Source organism: Mandrillus leucophaeus, unplaced genomic scaffold, assembly GCF_000951045.1.
Source record: "Mandrillus leucophaeus isolate KB7577 unplaced genomic scaffold, Mleu.le_1.0 Scaffold122, whole genome shotgun sequence".
NCBI classification, from domain to species: Eukaryota; Metazoa; Chordata; class Mammalia; order Primates; family Cercopithecidae; genus Mandrillus; species Mandrillus leucophaeus.
Genome location: NW_012100543.1, coordinates 3,646,126 through 3,672,589, shown reverse-complemented (window position 1 = coordinate 3,672,589; position 26,464 = coordinate 3,646,126). Strand labels below are relative to the sequence as shown.

Here is a 26,464-nt window from a genome sequence, read left to right as displayed (position 1 = left end):
ATCTTTCAGACTGAATTTAGATCCAGTCATGGATTACAGAGTGAAATCAGAGGAGGACTGAGAGACATAATCAATCAAGTTCATTAAAACTAGAGTTTTTATTCCCTTCTCTGCAGAAGGATGCCTAAAACTTGCCCATTAACTGCATGGGAATCGCTGCATCATGGTCTTGCATTTTTTTCAGTATTTTAGAAAAACATGTAGAAGGGGCACAGACATATACAATGAAATATTCTATGTGTCAGAAAAAAAATGCTGTAGGGCTGTATTCTAAGAGATACTTCTTATTTGACGTTAGGGAAGTTATTTTATTTTGTTGGTCTATCTACATCTTTCAAAAAAAAAAAAAAAGATTTAAAAAGTCAGAATAGGACTGGAAAAGATGGCTCTTGCCTATAATCTCAGCACTTTGGGAGCCCAAAGCAGGAGGACTGCTTAAGACCAGGAGTTTCAGACCAGCCTGGGCAACATGGCAAGACGTCCGTTTCTACAAAAATGTAATAAAATGAGCCAAGCATGGTGGTGTGTGTCTGTAGTACCAGCTACTTGGGAAGCTGAGTCGGGAGGATCACTTGAGCCCAGGAGTTTGAGGCTACAATAAGCTATGATCCTGCCACTGCACTCCAGCCTGGGCAACAGAGAGAGATCCCTGTCTCTCTCACTCTCTCAAAAAAAAAAAAAACAAAAAACAAAAAAAAAAACAAACAAAAAAACCCCCAAAACTTACGTAACATAATTATCTTACATAACACATCTTTTCTGTAATGATTAATACCCTTTGCTTTTGGAATAAGGATATGCTATCCATAGAAGTAAATTACTATCATTATTCTTTAAGAATAAACAAGTATAAATCCATTCTTCAGTTCCTGTCTCTTTTCATTTTCTAATAATGACTTTCAATTTTTCTTCCAATTTTTAAAAAAATATCCCCATGCCTTAAGTTCCACCCTTCTTGGCTCATATATTTTACACACAAATATTTCTAATAAATAATATTACCATGAGTTCCCAGGACTACGAGCTTAGACCTGTTACACTATTAGCATTTCACACTTTTACTATCATTCTCCATTTTCAATTCGTCCACGTCACAAAGCTAGTGGGAATATTATATGGAGTATTGTACACCTGAAAAGTTATTGTTGGTTTTGTTTGTTCATTTGTTTGTTTGAATCTGGGAAGAAATAAGGTGGAAGTAAGGCTAGAAATTTCTATAAAGAACATAATTTGCAACTGAAGGAAGAAAAATAGATCTTCAGTTATTTCTGGTTAATTTAGGATTCCACCAGATATACAGGAAGAAAGAAACAAGCCCCTACCTACAGCACCTTCCTCCTCCTCCTCTATACCCCCTACCCCCCCCCCACAAAAAAAATCCAGTGTGTGAAAGTTGTAGAGTTGGGGACCTGGCCTTAGGTAACGGGACAACTGGTAAAGCTGATGGCATTCTTCACTCAGCATGGGGCAGTGCTCCAGTCCCTCTACAACAGGAGCGCCCGGCAGCGCAATCTCCCTTTTTGTGATCACCAGTGCCATCAGCAAATGCCTGAAGGAGGAACAGCGGGCTCCCTCACTTCTTAGGGACCCTCCCACATTCCTCCCTTCAAGTACATTCTCCCATCCTAAAGAGGGGATTTGCCTTCTGTAATTTAAACGATAATTCCCTTAGGAGTCTTAGAATTGGCTTTCTTACTGTGACTTCGTATATACAACTGGACTAAAAGGCAAGCCAAAAAAATTAAACCACAACAAAATATTAGAAGCTGAAAAAGAAAAAGCTACATAATAGCTGGATATTAAACATTACAATATCGCATTTAGGACGCAAACAGCGCTGCAGTGCAAATGGAACTTTAAAAAATCTGCCCGCCCACTTAGACAAAGCTGCTTTACAAAAGCGCAAGCATCGATGTCAATCGTACCCTACAACAGAGCATGGTTTAAACTATCAGTGTACATTTTTTCCTAAACACAAGTTGCAAGTAAGTTATCTAAAATCGAACGCCGCCACGAAAGAGACCTCCAGGGTGCAATAAATAGGTACATCTCGTTAAAGCGGAGAAATGGCATCATGACCCTTTGGGTTGATGCAGACAGATTACAGTGCGGAGGCTGTTCTCGAGAGAGAAACCAAAGAACCCAGCGTAAAATGCTGTAGTAGGGGAAATCGACCAAAGACGAGATTTTGAAAGCCTTGAAGGTCGTTTTTCTAGCTAAAAAGAAGTGACTTATTCAGAACGGACTCCCCCCGCCGGTCCCAGGAAACAGGAGCAGTCCAGCGCGCCCGGGAGTCCCGCAGCGCCGTGCGCACTGCGGCTCCAGAGCCAAGGGCTGGAGCCCGCCAGATTCTAAACCTCCTCGGCTGCCGCAGCGCGCCGGGGCCGCGCGCCCTGGTCCGCTCGACTCCGCGCTCCGGGTTTCCGCGGTCACCAGCACCGGCGGAAGAGCCCTGCAGTGAGGGAAGAGCCGCGGGCGGTGTCCCGGGAGTCCCGAGAGCGCGTCCCTTCTCTGCGCAACCTCCCCTAGGCGTCCCGCCCGGGAAGCCAGTTCCTGGGTTCTGGGCTGGCCAGGTTGGCAGTGAATGAGGCTTAGGCGTCACTGCCTGAGGCCTTCACTTAGCATGTCGGTAGCCACAGACTTGTCTGGCGGAGTTTCTCCTGGTGCCCACTTAAGTAGTCTCAAGTTTGTTCAAAGCTGGACTCCTCGACTTGGAACCAGGAGCAGCTGGAGATTTGTCAACTTAGAGCTCATTTGCCACGGGAGACGATCTTGGTGTCCCCCAGCACCGAAGGGTAGGTCAACTCTATAGTTTTCCTGAACGTGTTAAGGTGTGTGAAGACGCTGTGCAAATTGTACAGCGCTCTGCTTTAAGGAGAACGTCGAACTTCATCGCGCCACCAAAACTTCCCTCCCTTGAAAATAAAACTCCCACCTGAATGTAAAGCCCAGGAGGGAGGTTTTGTTAACCGCACTTATTGCCAAAGTATGAAAGAGTTTCTAATAGTTTTGTAAAGTCTTCAGTGAATAATTGTTGAATGAGTGCTGGTTCAACATACACACTTGAGGAAACTGGTCTGGTTGGGAACATCTGGGAATTCTCCTTGCTTTTCTGGTAGGGAAGCGACCGACCAAACATTTATTGGGCACTACTCCTGGCCAAGCCTTCTAGGCTTTGGGGCAGGCCAATGGGGAGCCGGGGGAGGACTGACAAACCTGTTAGTTGTTCAAGGACACAAACGGGGCTTTATAGCATGGCCTAATCAGAGCCCTTAAACGTGGATTCGCAAAATGGTTCATTCCCGCCCTTTCACCTACCCCCTCCCACCCCAGATGCAAAGCATATTTTTAAAACACTTAAGTGCATACAGAATGCGCTTGCCTCAGGGTACACAGGGCAAGAAGCCTCGGATCCCATCTCCTTTTAACACACATTTTTCCAACGCCGTTCTGGACTGAGACTGTCCGGGGCACTGGGTGCTGGAGGAACCGGCTCCCAATACTCCTGCAGAAGACCCTCGGATGAAATGGCCCATGACAAAATGACCACCATAACCGTTCCTTCAGTAAGCCAGGTAGACGAGCTCACAGCTTGCTGGGAAGTCTTCCTTCGGAGATTTCTGCAGTTTTCTCCTTCACCTTACAGCCTGACAAAGGGTGGGCCGGGGGCCGGCTAGGACAGAGAGCAGCGGGAAAAGCGGCTCCACGTGTTCCATCTCTGCCCTCGGCCTTCAGCCACCAGGTTCGGTAACCGCGGGGCGTGGCGAGCCCAACCCGCACTCCCTCGCGCCAGTCCAGGTGCAGGTTGCTCGGATAGTCGGACTCCCTTTTCCTATCTACTTTCCTTTTGAGTTTCTGCTAAAATCTGGAGACGTGGAATCCACCCGCGGAAACTCCGAGCCCCTCCGACTGAGCATGCGCCATCGCCAGGCGGCTTTTGGTCACAGGCTCCCGAGTTCTCCTAGCTGGGGCTGCGGAGCTGAGGGAGGAGGGAAGAGAGGAAAGGGGAGGGGGTGCCTGGAGAGGCGGAGGCTCGCGCGCCTGCGCATCCAGCTCCAGGGACCCTAGATTTTCTATGGGATTCCCAATCTGCAGCAGAGATTTACCCGAGCGTGTTGCGGCAGCGGCTGGGCTTGCTAGGCGCTATCCAAGAGGGATTTAAGCAGCCCAGAGCTCCGGAGAAAAAGAGAGCGAGAGAGAACCACACACGCTTAAGCGTTTACCAGAATTAAATATATATTTTTAAAAAGAACTGTTGAGTTTTATCATTTTCGTTAAGTGACCGTGCGCAGCGCTATAACTGTAAGTGGAAAATACAATCTTCGTTGCATTTCTGCATGTGTAATGCAACCAACTGTCAGAGAGATGCTTTGGCTATTGTCACATACTTTGCTTTGCATAGATGCGTCTAAATGCCTGGTGACAATTGCCTTGCTTAATGCTGGCAATCTGAATGTGCTGTTAGTCCATGGGGGATCTTTTGGAATATTGTGGGTGGGGGAAGGGGGAGTGTTTATATGCGGCGTGTTTGGGGGATTGTCTTAGACTAGATTTAAGACAGGTGAAACTGAGATGCTTTCTTAGTTTGTCTTAGACAGATTTAAGTAGCTAATTGACCGATTGTGAAGTTTTCCGGTTGCTGATAAAACTATTGAGCGGGTGCAGTCGAGTAGCAACCTGTCATCCGTGGGATTGGTGCACCATTTTTCTCACCGTGGAAGGGCAGCAAAGGTGTTTGCTAAGTAAAACTGAGTGGATGAGATTGGTATGGAAATCATGGTTGATCTCTGAGCGGGATGTTAGTGTTTAAGATCCACGGAGTCAGGAGCTAAATGAACACATTTCTCTCAGTATTCAGAAATGAGTAGATAATTTTTTCGCTTTTGATTTTTCGTCACAATGGTGAATGGGCAGAAAAGGGAAAGATGCTCTACCGCACTGTCGATTTTGAACGGAGTCACAGATTCGGTCGCTGAATGGGGACTGTCAGACCCAAACTAGTTACCTGCCTTTGCATTCCGCGTTCGCCATCCGGAATCTGGGGTTAAAAAATGTAAATCAAGGTGTGTTACATTCGGTAGTATTTCTTTAAAGGATAAAAGGTCGTTTTGTGTTTTAAGTTAAAATGGGTTGTTCCTTGCCCAGAAACTGGAAGAAGGAAGGGTCTTTGCAAGGTCAAACCCCGAGTGGAAATCAGAATGCTGAATACCCTCAGGGGTACGAGAATGTGTATGGGGAAGGAGCGAGGAGAGGCTGATGCTCCCTGTGTGGTGGAAATGATGAGTGCTTAGCATTGCCTGATCAGTGCCCTGTGAGATGCCAGAGTGGGAATCCATTTTTCTAGAGTTGCCCGCCTGTCCATATTTTGGAAACTAAAATAAAATAGAATTGTTGGTGGGTGTGGAAAACACTAAGTACATACTATTTGTGTATCACTTTCCACTTGAAGGCAAGAGAAGCTGGGGAGTTTTATTTCTATGTATTAATATCTATTTTAATTTCTAAAGGAATTTCAGGTTGAGACATTTAAAATGAAACTCTTGTGAAAACACATTTTACCCCCACTATCATTTAAACTGCCTACGTGTGTTTGTGTGTGTGGGGGGTGGGAAGTAGGGGGTGATCCTGCATCATTGAAGAACTTACTCATGAATGCACTCTCATTAAGCCTTGGGTGTTTAATAACCCCAGAAAATGCTGCACTGAAGCAGGTTTGCAGAATGGGAGGCAGAAAGATGAGAAAAAAGCATGACTAGTGCGTGCTGGATTTCCACGAAATAAGCAAATCCAATTTTGGGGATGAAATGAAATAAATTTTCCTTCAAATCAGGTATGGGGGCCATCAAATACGGCTCTTTGGCCTTTGATCAGTCCAACCATTTGGAACCCCTCAAAGGAATTTATAATTTATTTAAATGCATGAAATTGGTAACCGAAAATTCGAGAAGAACCTCTCATTGGAAATCCAAAGTATAAATCATACTGCCTTGTCTATTCTTTCTTTCCTTACTCCAGGGCAGAAGGACTAATCATTTGTCACAGTTGAGCCATATTCCTTGTCATCACTGAGCGTTGGCATCAGTTCAATGAATGGTGCAGCTGTTGGCACTGCATTGATAAAGAGGGATGGTAGAAGAAAAAGGGGGGAATTGGGTATCAAAACTAATAAATCTTTGGTCTTGGAGTTCCTGGCTCGTAGGTTGACAGAGAGGATCAAGTTAGGTAGAGACCCTGTAAGGTATCTAGTCCAAACCCCTTGCTTTGTAGATGAGGAAACTGAGGCCCAGAACCATGGATCTAGAGAAAAGTCAATTAAGTTCTAGTCTATGGAATAAACAATTAAAAAGTAATGTTGAGTGTAAATGTTTCCTTCTCTCCTTCATTTTCAGCAGTCTCAGTGACATTGCTGCAGACTTCAAATAAATAACTGTCTGCTCTCCAGCACATCTTTTGAGATTATCTCTAGGGGTCCCTTTTTATACCACTTCATTTCTCTTCCTTGCCTCTCTTTGTCTTTGTAAGGTCTCTTTCTGTCTCTTTTTTATTGCCCCCTCACCTCTACTATCCCCACCTCATTAGATGTTTAGTCTGGCTTTTCTGGCCTCCTCTGCATCTCAGTCAATTTCTTTCGAAACCTTGGCGTTTGGGGGAAGCACTAGCGTATCAGAATATGCAGTTTCTGTTTGAGAACTGCCCAGGGCCCATTTCCATCCTTTCCCTGCTCTGTTCCCCAAAATTCTTCAGGGAATCCAGCCTTCAAAGACACTGCAGTTACATTGCCACTTTTCTCCCTATCTATCCTCCTCCAAAACCACTGCAGCTGCAGAGATTAGGACTTCGTGGAGTGAGGAAACTGCAGGGTAAACCCAGAGTGGACTTTGCCAACTCTCCTCTGGCTCCTAGGAGGCAGAACCCAAATTAGAGATGCCTGTCTCCAGCCTTCCTGGAAATCCTCCAGATAAAGCCACCTGCAGAGAAGGGAAAGGGAAGGGACAGAAAGACCGAAGGAAGAACGCTTGACTGGTTTAACCTGAAGTTGTGCTGTAGAGGAGAGTAGTGCAACGTTTTCATCCTTTAAAGCTTTTAAAGTATTTGCATAGCTTTTCCTCAGGCAGATCTTTTGTTTTATTCTTGCGCAGTTTCTGCTCTCATCTTGCTGGATGAGGACTGCACAGCAGACAAGATGACCTGCCTAACTGGCCTTCCCACCTTCCTCCTGTTTTTTCTCCTTTTTTTCCTCTTTTGCTTTCTCCATTTCCTCCTTCTTTTCTCCCTTTCTTCCATAAAAATTCCCTGAGTGCCTATACAATAACATTCTACGCCTCCTAAAGATAGTCTAGGCCTTCCTGTTTTCTTCTCCAGAAATGTAATCTCCCAGGCACTCAGAAAGATACCCACAACTACCACAAATGCGGAAATACTAAGGATTCTTACCTGAAAAAAGCTGAGGCATTAGGAAAGGAGGAGCTTGAAAACTGGAATGCAAAACCAGAGGAAGGCCCAGTTGGAGTTTCTTTCTCATTTCAAAGATGAGGTAACTACTCTTGGAAGTTGTTGAAGCTTTTAAGAAGCAAGGTGGTGAGTTTCTCAACACCTTTACCAATTAACAATTTAATTTAACCCCTCCTCTGTCGGTAAATCTTTACTGAATTGGGATGAGCTCTGTCTTGGATAGAGTCTGTTTCTGACAAACGCTCTTGGGTTAGTTAGATGTTACCTGATCTTGCTGATATACCCATTCATACACCCTTGCAGAATACCCATTCCAAGGTATTCTGAACACCAGATAGCCTTCCCAGAGATGTGGAGATTTGTAGTTGCTAAGTGCCCTGCTTTGATTTACTACACTGTGAATCACCTCCCCATTACATGTGAGTCACATGTGATAGGATTACGGCATCAGGAATATCGTCCTGGGCAAGCTATAGATTTTCTGTTTGGGTTGCATGTAGTTATGAATTCCAAACGTTGTGGAGAAGCTCCCTAGGGAGTTTCACAGAATAACAGTTCAGCATCAGTATAAAACATGTGGTTTCCTAATTGACAACAGCAATATATTTTCACTGTTCTCAAGGTCTTTTTCTTTGTTTTGAGTGATTTCTATGCTCCTAAAATTAGTGATTATTTAGGAAAATAGGAAGGCTGTCTTCACAGAAATGATCACATTTAATTAATCTAAGGTTGAAATTGACAATGTCCATCTTCATTATGTATAGCGAATATAAACATATTAATTTTCCTAAAGTATCAAATGTTACAGAGATATATTAAAGAATGATTGATATTTTTGCTGTCCCAATGGTTAATTCATGTGATTAATAGAATATGTGAGCTGGACAAGATCCATATAAGTCACCTAATCCATCCCTCCAATCTATTTTTAAAAATAGTATCTTCAGGAAGTTTTTTTATCTTAAAGGTGCCCCTACAATATGAATTCACTGCCTAGAAGAGCAATGATTTTAATGACCTTTTAAAATATTTTCACAATATCAGTACAATGTCTTTTATAGTGGAAACTCAATATTTGTCAATTAAATATTTGTTCTAATAAGAATCAGTTGCATGTACCTTGTTAATTATATTAACAAATTAAATTTCTACTAAAACCATGTACACAATTAACATTTCTTTAAATATCTTCGTTAATAATGAGAAAAAACTATATTAAAAATTATTTTATACCTGGGTGACAAAGTGAGACACTATCTCAAAAAAATTATTTAATGATTTATTTTTTGTAAAGATATTAAAGCATTATATTAATACCTCTAAGAATGCTTTTAAATCTATTTACATGTGTATTCTCCTTTTTGTCTCTTAATAAGTAAAAAGATAAAGTATTTTTACCTATTTACAAGAATAAGAATATTGATAAGTAAAAGAGTGAATATAAATCTAGACTGTGGTAGCTATGTCCTCCACTTAGATCATGCTCCCTTGAACTATGGAATTATTTTAACATGTTCACACTGTGAGGGGACCACAGCATTGCATTTCTCATTTACAGTTTGTTTCTAAAGATAACTTATGCTCTCTAAAATGAATCAAAATAGTTTGTGTTGCTCCCAGCTTAAATCATTGAGAACTTTTACTAATGGAAGGGTCTTGGAGATGCTTTAGAAACTATTTAATGAATGAAACAGAAATGGAATAGTAAATTACTGAGGAATCTTCAAAGAGGTTTGACACTTTAATAATAAGGTGCCTGTGAATACATTCAAGAGCTGTTCTATACCCCTATCAGCTAACTTAAAGCATGCAGATCCGGTGATTTTCACAATTCTTACACTTTCTCTGAATTTCTCCACCTCTTTACTTATTTACTGCAGTCCTAACACAGATGACCTGCTGTGTAACCATCAATTGTTTATTCTTTTTTTTTAATGCATGGTAATTCCCAGGATTTGTTGGATTATTTCCAGGTGAGCATTCTATTTCCTTTTGTTCTAAATTACAATTAAGACTTGGAATACTCTCATTCACTAAGTGGTCTTCAAGCTCAGTGTACCTAATACAATAATTACTGAACTTTTTGTAGAAAGTAGATCTCTTTTACTTAAAGTAGATTTTATTTTTATGAGGCATTGCTCATAAAAAGCAAAGTGTTAACAAATCAGTTAAATTTATCTGCAATTATCATCGATCCATAGAGAGAATCCTATTCATTGTTGCCCATATAGTACTTTTCTGAGAATAGAAATCTCTCACTTTTTAAGTACATTTTTTCCTCGTTTTTTTGGATCTTGTTTATTATTTCTTAGGCTCTGAAAGGCTATGAACTTTTGAGGAGCTTTATGTAAATAGTTTTTGGGGTTTTTTTGGCAAATCATTAACATGTTAAATGTACTTTGAAACCTGGGTGAATTTTTTCTAATGTAAATCAACAGATCCTAATATTTCTGTTATCTTATATTTTAGGATCTTTTTGCAATTCAAGAATTCTTGAAATTATAAACCCTGGTGCTACAGGAGACTAGTGTTTTATATTTTTCATTGGTTTTAGTAATTTGTGATTAGTGTGTTTATTTCTGATTTCTTGAAGTCTAATTTTAAATTTTGAGTAAAATGTCCCATTGGAGACCCATTAAGCATTATTAATGAAGTTGAAATCTTATTAATATAATATTTTGCTTTTAATGTATCAAGTAGTGCTGCACAAGGCTCACGTTCAATTAGCAAGTTCTGTTTGCTGAAATTCTTGGCATTTGATGTTATGAGTTAATGGAAGACTATCAATTTTGTTAATTCCAGAAGTTCAAGAGTTTCTGTAACTTTATCTAAAGTGCTTGATGTTTTTTGCTTTCTTGTTCATATGAAAAATTTTATGAAAAATGAAAGGAAATTGTGAAGTAAACTTAAATCCTGTGTATAAAATTGTTATTCTTTTAAATGATTATAAAGGTATTGATTCTTCAGAGTGAGATGAAAACCACTAAACTGTTGGTCTTTCCTCATTTTTAGTTTGTGAATGGGAAAACTTCTAACTGTGATTTCAGTTGGCTCAGAGAAAATTATGAGCGGAAGTACAAAGTTCTCAAGCTAGGTATATTAATACTTAGACAAAAATTCCCAGGGCCATAGTTTATTAGTTCTGTGACCTTGAATAAATTGTTTAAACACTCAGCCTCAGTTTCTAATAGTAATTCACAGGATTCTTGAACAGAAAATAGAAGATTATATATGTAAAGAATATAATGGCTTATTATTGAAAATGTATAATAAATAATATTTATCCTTATCATTAGCATCACTTTAATCAGAAATCAATAGCTCATAAGACACTTTGGTCACTGAGTTGAAGCAATCTCCATTCATTGCAGAACTTCTAAATAAGGAATCAAATAGTGAACAGTTTACAGTGCTTACCCTACCTTGTAAAACTTAGCTTTATTGAGTAAGTGTGCCAAGCTCTGTGTAGTCACTGTAGAACAAAATTAAGTAAGATACAATCCCAGCCTTCAAGAATTTATGCCTAATGGAGAAGACCGATAAATGCAATTTTAAGTCAAGTGAAATGAAAAAGTGGTATGAATGCACAGAATTATTTCAGAATGAAATAAATGCCTCCACTAAGACTTCAAATTTTGTTTCCCTTATTCCTTCTTTAAATGCGTCCCCTTTCCATTATGCCTTTACTTTATCATCATCACCCTACTATATAATGCCAGCATATAACTGTCACCTGAATATGGAACTGAAAGGAAATTTTTAAGTTTATTTCCTTATTGGATATATTTTAAGATTATCTATGAATTATTATTCAGTGTAGCTAAATAACATGTTTCCCTTCTCCCCCAACATGCACCCACAGTTGATCACTGAACTTCAATAAAAAACATTTCAGGAGCCCTGCTTTTTTGGTTAAATATTATACTGTGATACTTCTATCTTTTAATACTTTCCCAAAACAGGATTTCTATATGATACTCTCCCCACACCTCCTCTATTTTTCCAACCCATTTCATGAGTAATCATTCGATGTGTGTCTGTGGGAAGAGTCTTCTCTGAGCTACTCTTTCATTCTTTTCTCCCAGGCTTTTACAATAAAGGAAAAGGTAACTTCCAACTGCTCTTTCCTACTGAACCAAAAAAAATGTTTTTAGCCCCTCTGCACATTTCCCCCACCCCCCATCCCCACACACATCAAATCCAAAATGGCCTTACTGTTCTTAACTCCTCAAAGAGCCTTTTCAATTTCCTTCAGGATTTCCCTCCTTCTTCCTCTATTTCCTGCCCAATTTCCTAGGAAATTTCAGGTGTATTTCTAATCTGTAGATAAAAAAGGGCATCTTTTTCTCTTTTTGAAGTCTACAAAACTTGCACCTAAATTCTGAGATTTCTTTGTATAATAGGACAACTCCTGGATGATTCATAGAATTGAGTAGGGTTATTGTTCTAATTAATCTTTTGAGTTTATTTTCTCACCGGTGAAAATAGGGATAATGCAGTTATCTTACATGAATGTTGAAGGCCTAATATAGTAATGTGTATATAGTACCTGAAAGAACTTGGAACATAAATAATTCCTTCTCCCCCTGCACACCCCAATCTTTTCTCCTGCCTACATCTTATCTTTTTTGACCACCTTCTCAGTCTACATTTCACCGTTTCTCCTAGGTTAGTGTTCTAGATGTCCTGCTGCATTTTTTTCCAAGTATATTTATCCTAATTGGCTCATAGTTAAATAATAGCTAACATACACTTATCCCAGGTAGCATGGTGAGTGCAGTCCTAGAAAGGGTGTACTAACTGAATCAATGCCCTACCTTAGGCCTGCGTTCCTGCATCTGTTTAGAAAACCTCTTTCATTTGTTTAAGACATGTCTTCTGCTAAAGTTTTCAGAGCCTCTAGTGACTAACGTTCAGTTGATGAACAGTCCTCCCCAGCTCCAGTGATTCTGTGGTGCTCTTCATAAATAATGTCAGAGGACATCTAACAGTGCTTAATTATCTTCTCATTTTTATCCTCTCTTTTCCTTTACCTTTTCCCCCAAGGTGCCCTATCACCTGTTAAACACTCCAGGAGATGCCTATACCTCAACTCTTATGCAGGATTTGGCGATACCACTTGCGTATCTTTTGTTTATCAAACAATTGCTTCTCAAATAACACGAAATAAATGACAGAAAAGGGGGGCCATACACACAACACATGTTGCAGAACATGTTCACATCAGGTTCAGCCTATCAGAACCTTCATTTCCTGAGTGTTTGTAGAAGTGTGCACTAACGCAGATAGACCAAGTGCAGAGAATGGTACTCAAGGTAGGGGTGAGGTAGAGATGCACATACATCCAGATAGATGGATACATACATACATACATGATATATACACAATATGTTCAATGTACTGTAATAGATTGTTTTGTGCAGTTTTAAGCAAAATATTTAAGAGTAATAGCTTTATAACAAATCATTACTTACAAGACAGCATTAAAAAGGAAGCCCTATTGAAATTTTCTCATTCTAGATCAAGTGCATAGTTGAAAGGGAGGATGGTTTAAATTCAGTGGTAAGAATACCTATCAGGGTTTTGGAAATATATCTTTATAGAAACAAAGAGTTTTTTGAAACGCTTCTCTGGGGGAAAATGCTTACTACACCTCACTCTTTGATATTCCCAGTGCTCATTTTCATGTTAATAATAAGTCTGAGTAGTCCTGTGGTAAAGACCACTTAATCTGTTTAGCTTTGATTAATCATGTATTTCCACACCTGTTTGTACAGGAAACTTATGTGAAAATATACTTATCAACATTTCATTGTCATTCTGAAGAACTCAGTTGGAAAAACTGGTTTAGAAAGACAAAAGCCGAACTATGTAATAGAAAGTACACAAACTTAGTAGTCATTAGATGTGTGTTTTAGGCATCACCCCCATGCTTTAGGCATCATAGTATGTAGCCATGGAAGACTTACTTAACTTCTCTGAGTTTTAGTTTCCTCATGTGAGAATAAGTATGATATCACCTACCCTTTCTAGTTATGAGTTATTGTGAACATACTCCACAGATTGCATAATATCATGTGACAATAAAGAATTTATTGTTTATATCATTCAACTTTAAAATTTGAGATTTAAAAAAGGTGATTTATAATCAAAGTATTGATCTTCTGCAAATTATTATATTATGGTTATATCTGCTAAAATAAGTCCCCTGTCTTCTCCCAGCCCCTACTGTAGGTCCTAGGATAGAATGATAGATCTATGATAACTAGGTCTTCACAGTTAAATTGAAAAAATGATTTTGAAGTAAAATAATCTAGAAGGAAAAGCCTAAATTGAGACACATCTGTATCGTTTAAATCTGCCTCTGGATTTCTTATGCTGTGGTTGTAGAACCTGAGCCCACAGCCATTTCTCAGTGGTGTGAGCATGTCTTGGCTTCTAAAGAGACCCTTGTGGAAACAAAAGCAACCACAGTCAAGCTCATGTGTTTGTTCTAGCAGGGAAGCTTTGGAAATAAGATTTTCATCCTACTGGGGTTAAGAAAAGCTTATGAGGGTAACTGGGACTTCCCTTCCAGGAATCAGCATGCATATACAGATCCAAACAATGTAAAGACAGTAAGACCAACAGGAGAAACAAAGGAGACCCACATGTGCATGCAAACACAGGTACTCTGTCTTGGATAAGCTCTTGAACTCATGAACAGAGATGAGTTTTCTTCAAGGACTATGGAAATCACTTTGCAGGAGCTGCTCTGATGATAAAAATCTGAAACTTCCTTAGATATCCTAACCCAGTCATCCTAAGGGAATGCAACCAAAAGTTACTTCTCAGTCCTCTTAGCACATCTGAACACATAATCGCTGTATACATGCCAGCTCTCACATAAAACTGGAAATTTCTTGAGGGAAGAAATCATGTCTGATACATGTCTAAGTCCCCTTTAGAGAGCTGTATCATTGAGGTCAGCAGAATAGGTGGAGCAGTAAGTCAACTGTGCATTGAAATTGTAAACTGTGAAGTTTGGAACTTCCCAGTCAGAAGTTGTTAAAGAGTCCTCAAACACCCCAGGGTAATGGCAAAGCATTTGGGCATCAGACTCACAGAGTGCCAGGTTACACAGGCACCAGTCAAGTAAGACCTTGTCCGTTTCCTATATAGTCCCCTTCTCTGCCCCCTCCCTAGAAGCAGCAGAGTGAATAATAGAAGAGGGAAGCAAGCAGGACAAGAGAACAGATTACCCCCTCTCCCCACTGCTAGATTGAAATCCTAGTTAAGGAAAGACTGAATTGGTATAGTGGAAATTTATATTTAAATTAGACTAAACTTTTTTAATATCTAGAAACAACAACTTTTCTGATAACTAGAAGTGACTGAAAAAATATAAATCAGTCCAAGATATCATCTTGGGATGGAGAAGGGAGGCATGATAGAGCATATTTGCAGCAGTGATGAGAGAATAATATAGCCAATACTTTGATAAAGTGGCTATACAAGGAATAATATAAAATGGTATATGATTCATTCTTAAAACAAGAGGCCTTGGCCAGAATTGCTGGTATGGGTGTTAGAAGAAATCCATGTGAACTGGAAGAGGACAGAGGAAACTGATCTAGATCCAAGTCACCAGTGGCATAGGAGAAACTGGGAGAGCTGACATTCTTCCAAAGAGGTGCTCAGTAGAAGACCATGTACATAAAGGGCTTACCTGTATCACTTGTCTTTGGCTGTTGGACAAAATTGAATTAATCTGAATATTGAAAGTTATCTCTAGGCTAGGTCTCAAGAGTAAGTAAATGAAAGCAGAGATCATGTATGCCTTATAATAATAATAGCTAGCAATTTTGTGGAAAAAAAAAAAAAAGAAGAAGAAGAAGGCCAGGCTCGGTGGTTCACTCTTGTAATCCCAGCACTTTGGGAGGCCGAGGCGGGCGGATCACGAGGTCAGGAGATCGAGACCATCCTGGCTAACATGGTGAAACCCCGTCTCTCCTAAAAACTACAAAAAATTAGCCCGGGCATGGTGGCGAGTACCTGTAGTCCCAGCTACTCAGGAGGCTGAGGCAAGAGAATGGCGGGAACACGGGAGGCGGAGCTTGCAGTGAGCCGAGATCGCACCACTGCACTCCAGCCTGGGCGACAGGGTGAGACTCCGTCTCGAAAAAAACAACAAAAAACAAACAAAAAAAACTTAGCATGTACAGTGCTCTGTGTTGGATACTTACACATGTTACTTCATTACTTACAGCTTTGCAAGGTAAGTGTCTGCAAGGTAAGCTTCATTTTGTGACTGAGAAGTTGTGTCTCTGAGATGAAAGTAATTTGCCCAAGGTCACATAGACATTAAGTGATAAATGTGTTGTTCAAACCCAAAATCCTCTTGTTCTACCAAACTACAACCAACCTACACACGTCTTTTTATTTTTTAAATTTTTTTATTAGGGAAAGCGTACATATTTGGAGAGAATAATATAATAAGCCCCCATGTACCCATCACCCAATGTTAATCCGTATTACGGCCACTTTGTTTCATTTCTGTCCCCATCCTTCCTCTCTCTAATGGGTTTATTTGAAAGAATTAAGACATATCTTAGACATATCATCTTGTGTGTAATAGTTTACATATATCCACAATACAATTAACACAGCAAAAAAAAAAAAAAAAAATCACTTAATATCATCAAATATAAAGCCAGTGTTCAAATCTCCTAAGTATTTTTATAGTTTTTTTGAATCAGGGTGTCAATTAAGTCTGTACATCCCAGTTGTTGAAAAGATAGCAGCCTGTTTATGTGAGACACGACTGCATCTCACTAGAGAGAAGTATATTGTGGATTAAAGAGATGTGGCTTTAAAGTTGGACCTTATCACTCTGAACAAGTTGTCTAAGTTTTGGAAAATGAAAATCGTACTCCTGAGATTAATCGTAAGGATAAACATAATGTCTTTGAAAGTGCTTAGAACAGTCTCTTGCATATACAAGATCTTCAGTGAATATTAGTTTCCTATAAAAAGAGGGGGAGGGGGAAAGAGAGAAAGAAAGAGCAAGAGGGAGGGAGGAAAGAAAAAGGAAAAATGAAATAGTAGACCAAGAAGGTTGACCTTGTTATTAAGAGGAAACTTCTTGAAGTGCTTTGGCAACTGATCTTTTGAGAGCATTCCCATTTTGTTCCTGGATGGATATTTGACCACAGTTGTGCCAAAGTGGCTAATGACTAATGGCTCTGAATCTTCCCCACTGACATGTTTACAGTTCTGCAGTTTCCCATATGAAAAGGAAGAAAATCTGTAACTTCAAAATTATCTCAAATTCAGAAAAATGACAATATTATAAAACATCTTTAACCTCATACCAATTAAAACTAATAGAAAAAATTAAAATATGGCATACATTGTATTAGCAGTGATTGCTGTTATGTTGCAGTGGTAACATAATTTTGAAAAACAGGGGCAGTTAATTTGATTCAGATTTGAATTTGTTTTGTTTTCATATGAACTTGGGCAAGTTACTTCATTCCTCAAAGTCTGGTTCTTAAGGTGTAAAATGGAAGTTTTGAAAAAAAAAATCTAAAGATCAAACATCAGCAACATGGGAAAATGGAAAAATACTGGACTATATGTCAGAATCAAATTTGAATTCTAATTCCACTACTTAATGTCTTCATGGCCTTAGTCAAATAATTTAATCTCTCTGAGCCCCAGTCTTATTTGTTAAATCCAAATTATAATGTATATTGCAAAATTGTTGTGAGGACTAGAAATAATATCCATTAAATGCTTAGCAGAACCCTCTCTTTTATTTGAAACTCATTGATGGTTATTATTAGTTTGTTTTTAATAAAGAATTAGTAGTATTTGCTGTCCTCAATCCAAGAGCTCTTAAATTGAGGAGTTAAATAAATTCATAATAAAGAAGTAGGGAACTGAGCATAGCCAACAGACCATCTTTTGCACTGGGTAGATCTACAACCATGTATGAAGTTAATGGATACTTTATGTAGAACAATGGGTAGATGAATTCAACACACAGTATTTATAAGGGCTCATAGTGCAGTGACAGTGTACTGCTTATGACTACTTATTTAGAGAATGTAAAGTGAGCAACCTCTACGTTATCTGAGAATCACCTCCTCAAATGCCAACTGGAGGTTGCTGGTAAGGAGTACCCAAATCTTTGTAATAGGTCTATGAGGTTATACATCTGTAAATGGAAACTCACTGAGAGATAACATAATAGAGGGAAGGCTAAAAATCTACACAATATTCCAGCTATCTTGTCTGAATTGTGATTGTTGGTTCCTATGGTAGATAATTAGGAATAAAGTCATTTCTTTGAATTTGTATCTAGCTTGGATACCACTGATTGTTATCATGGTGATTGAGATCACTTCATTGTAACAGTGAGAATATTCATTTTGTGGTTGTCTAGGATTAGAAGTACACAATTATTTTTTTATAATTAAATGAAGAAGACATTACTTTCTCTTTCAGAACACTTTTTTTTTTTCTAGTTTTATAAACTCACTTAACAAAACTCTAAGCACTAGAACTAAAGAGGACTGCTATTGGCATTCCAGGTAATTCATTTATCAGATACCTGGTCCTTCAAGTTGCTACTCTATATAACAGCTCTTAAGTGAGCCTCAGTGAGGGTTGGGAATTTGCCTTTTTTAAGTAAAAAGAATAATATTCGCTCATTGTGAAAATTTGGAAAACAAAACAGAAAAAAGAATAAAACTCACCTGCAATCTATTATTAAGTTATATTTTCCTCCATTTTCATTGTTTGCTAATAGAGACTGCTCATTTCTTTAAAATTTTTATTCTACATTTTTCATAACATTATAGCAGAAACATGATCTTTTCAATTAAAATTCTTTGCAAATGTATATTTTAAATACTTGGATTACACTCCATTGTATATATGAACAAGGTTTCGCTCACTGTTCTCTTATTGTTATAAATTTTAACTTTTAAAATACCACTTAAAGGAAAATCTTTGTGCACATAACTCTGACTACAGGCTGCCTAGTGTCCTCAGCATAGATTTCTGCCCATCTCTAGCAGAGTGAGAAATTTGAATGTAGGTTTGCTGCTTTTTATGGCAGAGGCTTGGGCCCTAGAAACTAGGCCTGAGGGGTCATAACACTTAGAACATTGAGGAAAATTCACCTAAACTAGTTAGTAATTCTCAGGGCCAGCTTTATGAGCAGATGGCTGCATTCCTTTCAGAAACTCTGAAAAGCCTCTTCTAATCAAAACCCACCTGCAATTGCCCAGAAGTCCATTATTTTTGTCACTTTGTTTTGGAGCAGGAAACAGAAAAGAGAGCCAAGTCTAGGCTGAGATCCTGGAGTACTGATTAATACAGTTTTTATGCCATGCTTTGCTTGTATGATCATTGCTACTACTGATACCATCATCATCATTATCATCTTCATCTTTATCTTCTTCATCATATCCAGTAGTAGTATTCCTGAACAGTCTGTGAATTCCTAGAATGTAGACTCAGCGCCTCATTAATCTTTGAATTTCTCAAAATTCCATATACCTAAATAGTCCTCAGGGAACATCGTTAGGTGCTTTAAAACAGAATTAACTCATTTATGTTTTAGCTTAAAGAAATTTCTAATCATTTTTTCTCAAAAGAGAGCTTAGTTAAAATAAACTAAAAAGAAGGCTCTTGGGTTCCCAGGAGGTAGTGAATCACAAATTTCATTTGCTCAGTTTGTCCTGTCTCTTACCAGAGCCAACTCTACTGTAATACTTGAAAGAAACTCTTAACCATAGGATTTTTTTCTCACTCATATAGCAAACATTTCTTTTGCTTCTGCTGTATGCCAGAAATTGAATTTAGCCCCAGAGACACAAAGATCCTTAAGACAAATATCTTTTTTCAAGAAGCTAATGGTCTAAAGCAGGAGCTAAATGAAACGGGCCAGTTGTTACATGAGTATTAAAATGATGGTATTTTGACCAAGCAGAATACTTGCCTCGCTTCTTTGCCTTTTAAAACATGGTATCAAACAAAATAACCAATACGAACATATTGTCGTTCGGGATCTGTGAGTTTTACACCCTAGGTCTAAAAGAAGAACTCTTGGACCCTGACTTTTACTTCCATTTTAAAGGTAGTTTTTAAAAGATCTTTGTAGCAAATGCAGGCATTGTCCATATGCCAGTGAAAATGTAATGTTTATGAACCCCTGCTTTTACATCAATTATTATAAGAACCATGTTTATTCAATTGAACAACCATATATGGGTATAATCTAATAAAAGGAAGTAAATTATTAAATATGCCAGTTCATCACTTCTTAAATCAATCGGACCATTAAAAATCACTGGTGGCTGGGCACGGTGGCTCACACACCTGTAATCCCAGCACTTTGGGAGGCCAAGGTGGGCGGATCACGAGGTCGGGAGATCGAGACCATCCTGGCTAACACGGTGAAACCCGTCTCTACTAAAAATACAAAAAATTAGCCAGGCATTGTGGTGGGCACCTGTAGTCCCAGCTACTCGGGAGGCTGAAGGGAAGAATGGCAGGAACCTGGGAGATGGAGCTTGCAGTGAGCCGAGATCGTGCCACTGCACTCCAGCCTGGGCGACACAGCAAGACTCTGTCTTAAAAAAGTCATTGGTAGGCAGACATCATGATAGAAGGAAAATTGTGGCTGTAGTGTCACACAGACCTTAATTCAAACCCCTACATCAGAAGCTCCATGGCTTCTGATTCCTTGCCTGTGAAACAGAAACCGTGAAGCCTATTTCACATAGTCCTTGTAAAGTTTAGATAGGATTGTGCATGTAACATACTTAGGACAGAGTAGGGGATATGGTAAATGTGCAAAACCAGATAGTTACCATTGTTCACAGTGGCATGTGTATAACTAAGTCCCATAGTTCTTTCCAGGACTTATTCACATTTAAATAAAGCTCTTAGGCTGAACATTTCTTGTCTAGTTCACCAGTGTATTATTTTCAGAGCCCAGTTCTGTGCTTAACATTCTATAGATTCTCAATATATAGACATTGCATGAATCAAAGGACACCAAATGGTCTCTAAGAGATGGAATAGGAAGGTGAGAATTTCTGGCCAAAGGAGAAAGACATTTCAGGGGCAAAAGGAGCTTACATCTGCCTGAGTTTATTCATTCAAGGTCTTTTCACTTTTCACAGATTATTACACCTTAGAACATTCAGGTGTTCCAAAAGTCTCCTCAGTTAACCCAGCAAAGGAGAAAGATGAAGAGATGGCTTTTTTTTTAAGGATGTCATGTTTGTAAACGATCATTAGCACGTATCATCTCTTTGCCAAGGACTCTGCCAAGCGCTTTATATGCATACTACCTCACTCATTTTCACAACAATCCAATGAAATAGACATTACCCCTACTTGAGGTGAAGAAATTGATACAGAGATGTAGCAACTTGCCTAAAATCAGAAAATTTGTGGTCTCTAAAATCCAAATTGAATCGATGCTCTTTTTACCTTGTTTTTATATTCACTAGGCAGCTTTTGTATGAGGTACTATCTCTATTTCACCAATTCATTTGTTCTTTCAACAAATATTTATTGGACATCATTTGCCTGGCACTAAGTGAACTAAAACAACCATAATTCCTGCCCTCATAGAGGTTAGAGTCTAGTTGGAGGAATGGATATTAAACAAATAATCACAAAATGGCATCACTTACAATTAAGATTAATTAAGTGCTATGGAAGAAAATAGTAATGCTGTAAGAAAGTGTAACAGGGAGACCTATTTGGGGCTGTTTGAAATAATAGACTCCAGGAAAATCCACTGAGGTCTGGATTTCCAGTTTTGCCTCCTGAGACTGTTACTAACACTTGTTTACCAATGCTGGGCCTGACAAAGGAGGATTATTACTGCATTTCTTTTTGGAAAGAGGATTATGGGTCTTCCTCCCAGGATTTAGCATCTCCCATTTTATTCCTCATTCACAAGGCTCCAGTAACAGAGGACAATAGAGCTTTTGATGTTGGTAAATCTCCAAGGGAAGCTCACCCTCTCATGCAAAGTTCCCTTGGGCGATTTCCAGATAAAGAAATTTACAAGCACCTGTGTGTTACTCGGTCTTCCCAAACCCGTGGTTGATTTCCTGTGGTGTAGATGTGTAGGTCATTAGATACGCCCAAGTGCTTCTACAAGTCCATGAAAGAAGCAGATGTGCTTCTACAAGTCCATGAAAGAAGCACAGAGCGCTGCAGGAGCATTTTTGGGGCACACAGAACCAAACTTTCCTAGGGTGAGGATTGGAGGTGAGATGAATTTTGGAAATGTCAAGACTAGGAATTAGCTAGACAAAGGGCAAAGGGAGTAGGAATGCTGTTATTAACAGAGGAAGCAGGAACCAAAGTATACAATGATAGCAGGAGAATGCTTTGAAATGCATATGTCCTGACATAATGTTTTAAAGAGTTATAAAATCTTAATCAAATGAGCATAGTATTGTGAAAAGAAATATGGATTTTATAATCAAGCCTAGGTTCCATTCCAGCTCGGTCACAAAATATTTTGAGTCCTATAAATCCTTTTATCTGTGAAATGTAGCTAATGATACCTATGTGATGGTATTATTGTGGTAATTAAATTATAAATATTGCCACATAGATGTCATTTGATGCCTGGCCTTTAAAGGTAGTAGGAATGGTGGGTTTTAATGATAAGATCAATAATATTGCATGAGGCTAATTTTTACTGACTTCATTACATGTGTTTATCTAATGATTACAACTCCATGCTAAGAATTTTCATTATCCCCATTATAAAGATAATTGAGACTTAGAAACAGTAAGCGACATGCCCACAGTCACATAGCCAAAAAGTGGCACATCTGGTAGTCTGACTTAATCCCCATTTCTTTTCTTTTTTTTTTTTTTTGAGATGGAGTCTCGCCAGGCTGGAGTGCAGTGGCCGGATCTCAGCTCACTGCAAACTCCGCCTCCCGGGTTCACGCCATTCTCCTGCCTCAGCCTCCCGAGTAGCTGGGACTACAGGCGCCCGCCACCTCGCCCGGCTAGTTTTTTGTATTTTTTTTTTTAGTAGAGACGGGGTTTCACCGTGTTAGCCAGGATGGTCTCGATCTGCTGACCTCGTGATCCGCTCGTCTCGGCCTCCCAAAGTGCTGGGGTTACAAGCTTGAGCCACCGCGCCCGGCCGACCCCCATTTAACTCCTCTCCACTGTCTCCCTGCGATAGTCAATACACAGCTATTGTTATTGTTATCATTGTCATTATTATGATCATTATTTAAAATTCAAAGCTCTTCAGGTCATAACCATAATTCTGATATTAAACATCTATGATGTGCTTTTTTTTTCTGGAGCAAGAGTTTGCAGATTATCTTTAAGGTATTTCCACCTTCATTGTTATATCTCCTAATTTACTTGGCAAATCTAGAGTTAAGTTCAGCTTAAAATGATAGATGATCCCAGATAACAATGGCTTAAATAAGAGAGAAATTTATTTCTCACTCATATAAAGAAACTCAGAGGTAGGCAATTCCTGACAGGGTGGCTTCAGGGACCTAGCACCTAGACTTCTCAGGGACCCACACTCCTTCAACCTTTTTGCTTGGCTAGCCATCCTTAGCAGGTGGCTTGCACCTCATGATCTAGTATGGCTGCAGCCACATGTCTGCTTTCTAACCAGTAGGAAGGAGAAAAGGGAGATGAATTTCATACCCTTCCCTGTTAAGGACACTTCCCTAAGTCACACCTGAAAATTTGCATACATGCCGTTGGCCAGAATTTAGTCACATTTAACATAACCCTTGCTAAAAAATAGGGGTTTTATTTCTAAAGAAGAAGAGGAAAATAGTCTTGGAGAAAACTAGAAGCTTCTGCCATACTAGTAATAAAATTTTAAAATACAATAAATATTTAATTTGATATTCAATGTGTTCTTTAAAATGTGATGTTTTAAAAGCAGCACACAAAACAATGGCTTTTTAAATTCATGCCTCAGGTTCTAATCAACTACGTCTTTTACAGAGGTCATGCAACCTTGGTATTCTTGCCTAGGCTTCGCTTCTAGCTCTTCATCTTATTCAAATCACTTTCTTTTGTTGGGCTTTAGTTTCCTTATATGTAAAATGAGTCGGGGTAAACTAGAATTTATCTAATATCCTTCCAGTTCTACCTATTATTACTGGATGACATAGGTAAATCACATTCATTTACTTATAAGAATTTTAAAGTAATTTAAGTGTTATAGGGTAAAAATCTAGCAATGAGCCAGTTTTCTCAGGAGTAGGTACAGATTTATCTTTGTATATTTATATCCTTCCTCATCATAGAAAAGAAAAAGACTTCTATTTATCTATGCAAAAACAGTATAATAAAAAAATGAAATAGGCAGAGTAAACAAAGATAAACATCAGAAAAGAAATTAAACTGACCTCTTTTCCTGATTACATACATTGAAAATCCAAAGATTCAAGTAAAAACAAAAACTAATAAAAACTGGACAAGGAGACTAGATATCAGATAAATTACAAAAATAAGTAATCTTTTCTTTTAGCTAATCACAAATATTCAGAAATGAAAATTAGAAAAAAAGTTCTATGTTCAGTAGCAACCAAGGTAATATTTAGGATTAAAAAATAGAAGAAAGACAAAGTGCCTATGTATAACTATAAATCTTATTGAGGAACAGAAAATACAGTTAAAAATTAAAAGACAATGGGAAAGCATCATATATATGTATATAAAACAATTATAATGCCACAAGGATTTCTATTTTAGGCATTTTTAAGTTGTTTTACATGATCTTCAAGTTTGTCTGGAAGACTGCATTCTTAAGATTAGAGGTATTTAGAAAAAGAGTGAGGGTAGGCTTGTATTACCAGATGCCAGAACACGCAAGCATTATAACCAAATAATATAGAATAGGTATATGAATAGACAAGTAGACCAATGGAACAAAATAGAGTATCCACAAAGGTATTTCATTTTTATAAGATTTTATGAATTATCAACAAAGGTGACATTTCAATTCAGTGGGAAGAATGTAACTTATTTAATAGATGGTACTACTGGCACAACTGATTAACCACTTGGAAATAAGCAAATTTGAACTCCTATCTCACATTACATAAAATGAATACTGGGCATATTAAAGACTTCAATTTTTTAAAGCCTCAGAAGAAAATCTACGAGACATTTGTATAACCTAGATATAGTGAGAAATAAGCAATCAAGAAGCTGTAAAATAATAGGGATATTTGATTCCATAGAATTGTAAACTTCCATTATGTCAAAAGATGTCATTAACACAGAAATGTGCAATATATTTTAGTATGCTTTAGAAGACAGATCTCTGTATCCTCTATACCATAATGCCTGGTTCATAACTGAGATTCAGATTACAACATATGAGGTAGAACAGGGTAAGAGCCACTACAAACAGGATAGACTATGAACTAAGAAATTTTAGACATGGGAGAACAAATCTGTTTTCAATAGATTCCTTAAGTTGCTTCTTTGGTCCTCAAAACTTTTTTCAGTAAGAGTATGACAGTTAATCCAACTCAACATTTCAAACATTAATTGAGTGCCTATTATGTGTCAAGCCCTCTATTGGAAAAGAGATAGAAGCAAAAAAAGACTCTTTGATAGAGCTTATGGTAAGGAAGGCACAATAAACGGATGATTAAAAATTGATCAGTCTGAAAAATGGGGTGAAGAATATGCTCCTGTGGACATATATAACAAAGAAAATAATAGCCTATGGAATCTAGGTCAGAGAAGAAGTGGCATTTGTGCTGATATCCTAAGTAGGAGTAGGAGTCAGCCAGGTGAAGAGAGGCACAGAAAGAGTGCTCCTCACAGAAGTCCTAGCATGTACAAGGGCTGGATTGGATAGTGAACCTGTTGAAAAACTGGAGCTTCTTAAAAAGGGACTTGGATGAATAGCACTAGATACTAGGATGAGGCTGAGGAGTTAGGTAGCAAGTTGCCAGGTTCCAGATTGTGAAGAATCTTCCAAACAGTATTAAGCAATTTTACTCCATCTTAAGAGCAGTAAGAATCTATTGGAAGCTTTAGAAAGGAAGTGATTTGATCAGACTTGCATTTTCAAAACGTAATTCTGGAGAATGGATTAGGAAGGTGCTAGATGGAAACAGACCAGTTTGGAGGCTACTGCAGTTGCCCAGATGACAGGTGATGTTCCTTTTGATATAGCACAAATTCAGAGACTTGTATAAATCTGAGAGAATTTAGGAGGCAGATCATAGGGGAGCATGGCTGTGTTTGTGAGGAGAGAAAAAGAGGAGAGAGAGACTGTTTATGAATCATTGGGTAAATGGTGGTATAATTCTTCAGACAGAGAATCCACACCAAGTATCTATTCTTTTTTTTGCTGACTCTTAACAATACAGCCAAGAAGTTAATCCAAAAAATGGCCCTCTCTTTACATTGTTCTAAATAGGTACTTATCGGAATAAAACTATGACTCACACCAAACTCTCACCAGCCAACACGGTCTGCAATGCCCCCAGACTACCAAATTACCATTCAATTCCACTGAGGTTTCCTCAGGGCTACAGTTTGTGTCAAGTGTTCCCAATCTTTTTCAGCAGCACTGCTTTATACTTCTAAGACTTTGTAATGCCAACAACTTTTTCAAGTTCCCAAGGTTAGTAGTTGATCGAAAGAACACACAGTGACAAATAGCTACTGTAAATTTAGCAATGTTAAAATTAATTCATATTTTATTAATGGTGATAGAATTGACATTAATTTGAAAAATAATGCAATATGTGAAAGACACCCTATTCAGTTTCCAAAGCTTAGTGTTCATTTGCATTCACAAACTCTTGGCAATAATTTGTTGGATTCCCCCACCTTCAGACTTCAGCCCAGCAATTGACAGAACAAATTCTATTTTTCAAGATGAGCATTTTTTTTTGAAATAAGAAACAAAGCTAATATTAACATGATCTCTTTAAGAATTTCACATTCTTTAGAAATCAAAGCAAAA

The 26,464-nt window shown here is 38.5% G+C and overlaps 1 protein-coding gene across 2 annotated transcripts in view; it reads left to right on the top strand.

Moving 5' to 3' along the window:
• The first annotated feature begins 3,882 nt into the window (after window positions 1-3,882).
• VSNL1 (visinin-like 1) overlaps window positions 3,883-26,464 on the top strand; it is a 129,594-nt gene continuing 107,012 nt past the window's right edge. For both annotated transcript variants that reach the window (XM_011971435.1, XM_011971432.1), the window contains exon 1: window positions 3,883-4,302. The gene's annotated coding sequence lies outside the window, so the exon portion shown is untranslated. The remainder of the gene's footprint in view (window positions 4,303-26,464) is intronic.